Raw genomic sequence first — 6,917 nt, forward strand, 5'->3', positions numbered from 1 at the left:
CCCAGGGCTTTGCAGCCTCCCTCGCTGTACGAGCTTCGTGCGTTTGACCATATGGGCTCGTCCTCAAGCGGCACAAGATGCTGCTCACTTCTGAGGAGTGTTACTCGCTGAGATCTGGCCAGGCAGCTGCTCTGTTTGCCCTTGTGTGATGCACACACTTAACTGACAGTGAAGAATAAGCTGTATTACAAACCAGGTACAGCGCACGGATACGTCTTCAGGTGGGCCAGTGTCTTGCAGGGGAGAAAGATCATGATGCAAATGCTGAGTCTCTGAAATCAGTTGTGCGTGAGGAGTTAAAAAGCACTTTAAATAATCTTTGCACTTGGTGCCTCTCGTAAGAGAGACTTAAGGCAGTGACTCAAGCTCAGAGCGAGCTGGAAGTCTGGTTCTGCCCTGCGCTAGCATCTGCCCTTAGCTGAAATACCATTAAATACGAAATGTACAGCTGGAGAGAGCGAAGGGATGGCTCACACAGGCTAAGTCTGATCCACAGCAGAATTTCAGAAGGATATGAGGCTCTGGAAGCAGGTAAAAGAAAAAAAATCCTACCTGGTCCACATTCCCATTGTTTAAGACGAGATCTCTTTTTTTTTTTTTAAGCTGCTGTGGCTGAGCTGTTGCCATGCGAGCCTCTCTCTTGTTTGCACTTTGTTAGAGAAGAAAACAAAAAATACTCTCAGTGCAATTGAATTTACTGGGAGTAATTAATTGGTCTTTTAATTAATTAAGAGGAAACAAGAAACCCTCTCCTCAAGCTCCTGTAGGTTTGACCCCGGGGAGTGGCGATCAGGACTGTTGGGGGGTGGGATCCCCCGGCACCCCAAGGCTGCGGTGGGGGGAGCTCCCTCCGCTGGGGCAGCGCGGGCGCCGCTTCCCCCATGGGTTTGTGCAGACGGTGACTGGTTTTCCCCACAGCCTCGTCTCCTCTTTGGGGAACGAGGCGCCGCAGCCCTACAGCGAAGTGGAAGGTGAAACAGGCAGCTGCGTTTTGAGTATTTCTTGCCCCAAGCAGCACCCGCTCTCTCTCTCTCTCTCTGCTTGACATCCGCACTCTTGTCCCTATCCCACCCCCTCGATTCTGCTCGAGGTGTGAGCCTCACCAGCACTGTCTGACTTCGTGGTCTCTCGTCCCTCTGTTCGAGTGAGGTTGCTCCTGTTTCTCGCAGCTCAGTTGTCCGTCCAGTCTGCCGTTGCGCCGTCGTCTCCTCCCGTGCATGTGTTCGTTCTGCTTTTGTCTGGTCGTGGGGGTGTTTTCTCCTTGTTTAATTGTCTGAGATGTACTAGTGTTGACTTGTGCGTTGTTCTCTTGCCTCTGGTCCAGTCTTCACACACCAAACCAAAACCAACCAAAACCCCCCAACAGATTGATACGACAACAAACCCAAAACCCAGCAACAACCCCAAAGGAAAAAGGGGTTCAGTTGGGAAAAAAGGGACTTTGGCAGCAGGGAGTTGACACAACAAGGTCAGGGCGAGGCCAGAGAGTGGAGGAAACCTTTGGAAGAGAGAAAAAACCCAGGTTTCCAGAGCTTCCAGCTGGCAGCTGCGTCTGTAGCGGCAGCTCCGTGGGGACAAAGGAGTGGGAGGTGTGCACCGCGTCCTAGCGCTCGTCGCCAGATGCTTTGAGGGAGGCTTCTGCCGAATGCGATAGTGGGGGGAATCTTGTGCCACCTCAGGAGGGGCTATTTTTAGAGCTTAAAACTGTATGTGCTGATTCTCCAGAGCTGGGATGGGCACTGGGAACACTCCCCTGCATTATCGGTGTGAGGAGCCCGGGTCTCGCTGCCTGCTAGGGGCTGGGATCTCTTGCAAAGGAGAAGAGCAGAAAGACAGCTGGGGAAAAGCAGAGGCTTGTGGAAGCTGTTGGATTGACCCGTAGCTCCTTTTTCAATTCAAGCAGCCCCTAGCCCTTTGGTGAGATCCCTGAAGGCAGCGTAAAGCGAACTCCATTCTCTGCCAACCTTCTTTCTGTTCTTGCCTCCTTCTTTCTTCTTAAGAGAGCAAGACGTTAGAGATTAGGTCTGTCAAGCTGGTTGTCTCCTCCAGTTTGCTTCCTGTCTGGCATCTGCTCTTCCACGACACTCAGTGGCTCCGATAGTTGAGGGGTGGAGAGGGAAGGAAGAATTACAGGCGGCCAAATTCACTGTAAGGGTAAGAAGTGCTGTGCCAGGGAGGGGCCAGCAGAGCTGCACAGGACTGAGAGGAAAGGAAGAGCCCCAAACCACCACACGTGGCATTTCAGGTGCGGCTCTGGGTGGTCCCAGGTGCCACGAGTGCCTTCTTTGGGCTGGCACGATGCGAAGGACCCTTCCCCTTTGCCATCCAGTCAGCTGGGAGAAGAGAATCCCTGATAAAAAAGGGATACGAAGATGATTAAGGGTCTGCAGCATCTCTCCTATAAGGAAAGGCTGAGAGAGCTGGGACTGTTCAGACTAGAGAAATCTCGGAGGATCGATGTATGTAAATACCTGAAGGAAGGATGCAAAGGAGGCAGAGCCAGGCTCTTCTCAGTGGTACCCAGTGTCAGGACAAGAGGCAACGGGCACAACTGGAACATGAGAGGTTCCATCTGAACATCAGGAAAAGCTTCTTCACAGTGAATTTGACTGAGCACAGGGACAGGTTGCCAGAGAATTTGCGGAGTCTCAGCCCTTGGAGACAGTCAAAAGCCAACAGCACATGGTACAAATAGAAAGATGTTGGGATTAAATGCTCTGCATCCCCGACGCTCTCTGAAACGTGCAGGGCAGGGGGCAGATGGGGCATTAGCTGCTAGGCAGGGACATGGGACTGCTGGTCCTGCCCTGGGATGGAGTGAATATGAGAGCACAAAGAAGGAAGCGAAATTATGGGGGTGGGAAACACTCACGCCTGCAACCTCCACGCACGAGGGCTGCTGGGGCAAAAGAGGAGGAACCAGAGGGGTAGAAAACGTGGGCAGGTGTAAGGAGGAGCTGTACAGCGAGTCTGGGCTGCTGCGTCCTTCCTAGGCTCTCAGGACACTGTTCCACATGTGTGTGTGCGTCAGTGTGTTTATATCCGTGCGTGTGTCATCACCTGCTCACTGCATGCAGCCCATTCTGCGTCTCGAGTGCCCCCCGTTCATTTGCACCCATTTCTTCTCCAAGGGGGTTGCTGGTTTTAGTCACCTCTCCAGGCTGAGCTCTGGGATTTCCGCAGAGGGACGATCCTGCGAGGCGCTGAGCACCCTCCGCTCTCGGTGCCGAAGGCAGCAGAAACTCTTGCAGGACGGAGCACACAGGTTAGGGAGAGATTTATTTCAGTAGCGCTCTGCAGTGAGAATACAAGAACACAACTTGGAGTGCTGTTTTCCCTGATGGTTAATCCTTCTTTTGGTTTTTTTCCTGCACTCAAACCAGTTTTGCACACACCGGACAGGGAGAGGTACAACAGACGTTGGTACAAACAGAGAGAGAGATTAGGCTCTGCTCTGAGTCTAATCACGGAGTAATCTCTACTGTAGTTGAAAAGCAATAATGGCTAATTTATTTTTATTAAATACACTTACACGGGCAAACATCACCTCTGGTTTATGTTCTCCATGCTGGGAGTCGTGACGATGCTGCGCCGGAGCGGAGGGGAGCAGCCGAAGGCCGCAGAGAGCTCGGGGGTGGGAGACAATAGAAAAAGCACACTGTGATTTTATTTGGGTCAACGAGTGAGTGTATTTCAGCCATTCCTTCCCTTTCAAGAATATGTTTATATCATAGATAACCGGTTCAGCTCCTGGAACTACGCCCGTCCTTTGCTGTTTGTCAGTAAAATAGTTTTTTGCATGTTTTGCATCTGAGTGTTTTTTCCAACCCTCTGAACCAAAGGATGCTCCTGGGGGGGTGGCTGGAGAGCAGCTGGGGCACTGCAGGCAGGGGCTGAGGGGAAGAAGGGCTGTGCAATTTCCCCCAGATTACATGACAGGATCCTGTCCCAGATTTGAGCCTGCTCGTCTCCCACTCACTGGGAAGACGGAGAAGCTCTACAATCCAAAAGTGATTTAAAAAGATGATAAATATTTTAGTGTCAAAAACCTAATCCTGGGTGCCAGCTGCCCCCAGAGAGGAGCGTGGCCTCTCCTGCGAGGAGGCAGGGTGCACACAACCCAGGGCTTTGGCACCAACAAGGAGGGGAGTGCTCATCTTCCATCCTAGCAGAACAAAATCTGCCTCCTTGAATGAGCCTTTTAACATCCTTCAGTCTGTTCTTTGCTCTCCTGGACCAGGACCACACAAACACCGAGAGTTTGGTCCTTATGCACAAAGATGCGGATGCACGAGTTGTTCTACAAGTCTGGGCCAATCTGGGCACATCTTAGGCTTGGAGCAAACACTGTGTGAAAGCAGAGCAGCAATAAAATACCCAACAGCCAAGCGAAGAAATTCCCACAAGAATAAAACCCAGAGCAGCAGGAGAGGAAAGAAAAGCACGCAGGCAGCAAGGGAGGGAGCTGTTGTCATGGAACTGACTGATGGTTAGGGGCACTGGCGTCTCAAATCACGTCTTGGGGGTGAGAAATGGACAGAGACAAACGATTCGAGTACTCTTGGGGTGAGAACAATGAGAAACAGGGCAAGAGCTGGAGGACTGCCTGGGGACATCTTGGAGCTACCCCTGGGCGTACCTTATAAAATAATAATGTTGTGCAGCCTGGGAATACTGCTAAAGCTTCATTCCAGGAGAAGACGTGGATCAGAAGACAACACCGAGATTTGCTAAGGCTGTACTACCTCAAGGAACGGGGGGAAAGCGAAGGAAAAAGCAGCCTTTGCCTTATCCCAGTGCCTGAGTGGTTGGTGTCTGTGAGAGAGAGATGCTGGCTGAACCACAAGGTCTAGCAGAGTACCAGGAATCTGTGGCAACGCTCACTCAGGGATGCACGAGCCCTACAGCACGGGACACGCACTGGTGAGAAAGCGTGAGGTGCTCGCATCCTTGTACCGGCACCATGGACCTTTGCTGCCAGTGTATCCTGTTCAAAAGCCAGCTCTTTAAGGGATGGCAGCTGAGGACAGATGACCATGCTGTAAATCTGTCTCCCCGCTGCGACACGGAAGCCCAGAGAAGGCGTCTCAGCTGGCAGTGGCAAAGTCTGGCAGTGATGGATCGCTTGCTAATCCGTCTGCTCTTAGATTTGCTCTCCAACACAAAGTACTATTTTAATAAAGTGCTATTAGCTCATAACTCACTCGGCGTCATCTGAGGAGAGAACCTCAGCCTGGAGTTGCCATCCAGTATCCCCGCATGGAGCACTAACAAATAGCTGGGTGCCACCTCCATGGGGACATCATCCATCGTGAGCTGACAGCAAACCAAACGGACCGATGAGGCTGGCAGAGGTGACTGAATTTAAATCTTTGATGAGGCGGGAGTCGAACGATGACGGAAAGCCTTTTTTCCTCCTTCCCTGTTGCATTCCACATGAGCAGCAGCAGCGACAGCGACTGCCACAGCGATCTGGTGGGCAGCAGGGCATGAAATCACCTGGCTGGTGGCTAGGAGCGACGTGCATAGCCAGAGGGACAAGGAATCTCTTTGCAAAAGCAGGATTTAAAGAGCCTGTAGCAACAGCAGCTGGGGCACACCAAGACAGCTGGCTTCAACAGCCCCTGGCACAAGATTTGAAGGTAGGAAGAGCAGCATGCAAGCCTGAAAGTGAGCATGGAGAACATTGTTTCCTGTGGAAATGAAAATTGAACTATCAACACTGGGAAAAAGTAGCCCTTTCAAGCCTCGTTGCCCAAGAAAGGGAAAGAGCTTCACCCCTTGGGATAAAGGCAGCACTAGCTAGCGAGTCACACAGAGCTGTGTTCCAGCACACAGCACAACTGCGAGGGCATCCATGTGTTCTCCAAAGCACCATGCCCATACAACAACACTCAGGTAAGGACTAGTGGCCTCCACCATTAAAAGTGGTCATTAAAATCCCTTAAAAACTCACTTCTGCACTCAGGCGAGCCCAAGAATCCCTAGGTCAGCCTTCCTGCTGTCTTCCCTGAGACAGCAAGAGGCTACTTCTCACTAATTGTTCTCCAGAATCAGCAATTAATCACAGAAGCACAGATCACAGCTCATTAGAAGCATTCTCCTCTGCTTACACTTTGCTTCCAGGTAGGTTCCTGATGCAATCTGAAGGAGGAAATGCCTCAAACAGCTGAGACAGCAGTCGCTGTGCCTTTCACGCAGCTTTAAAGCAGGATTTGCTTCCCAGCCATCGACCTCAGCAAAAGTGCAGTCAGCACAAGGCCAAGAGCACCTTTCCCTTCCTCCAGCTCCATTTGTGCTTCACGGAGATGATTATGGAAGAGAAAGGAAAAGTATTGAAGTTGTGTGTCACAGAGTTTTTTAATCACACCGATATCAGACTGCCCCCTCCCATAAGTCATCAGCAAAGGGCCCTTAGCAGACAGTGGCTCTGCTTTGCCTCCTTCCGTCTCCCAGGGCTTACCAGAAATACAATTCCAGTAAAATCTTACTAGGAAGAGGAAATCCGAGAACAGCTAATCCCCTTTACATCAGTGAGCTAAGGGGACAACTACACCTAGGCTGAACGGGAGGAAAAAACACTGGCATTTGAGTTTATTTCAGTCAGTCAGGACACAAAACAAGGGAGCAGCTTCCAGAACACGTCTTCGAATTCTACCTAGAATCTAGGGGAACATAATGGAGAACTACTTGGAGAACAGCCCAAGACAGCAAAAGGTTTGCAGCCTCAAGAGTCATTTTCTTTCCTGGTGTCCCACAAGGCTGCCTGTTCCGAGAAGCCCGAGGACCAGCCCTGTTCCGCTCCCATGCTCGCAAGCTCTTGTCAGTGCGCATCTCACAGCTCAGAAACAACCACCAGCGAAATGGACAAAGCTGAGATTGCTGTCGGTTCCTGTCAGAGGAGAACATCTCAGCAA

The sequence above is a fragment of the Phaenicophaeus curvirostris genome, chromosome 22 (genome assembly GCF_032191515.1).
Source record: "Phaenicophaeus curvirostris isolate KB17595 chromosome 22, BPBGC_Pcur_1.0, whole genome shotgun sequence".
NCBI lineage: Eukaryota > Metazoa > Chordata > Aves > Cuculiformes > Cuculidae > Phaenicophaeus > Phaenicophaeus curvirostris.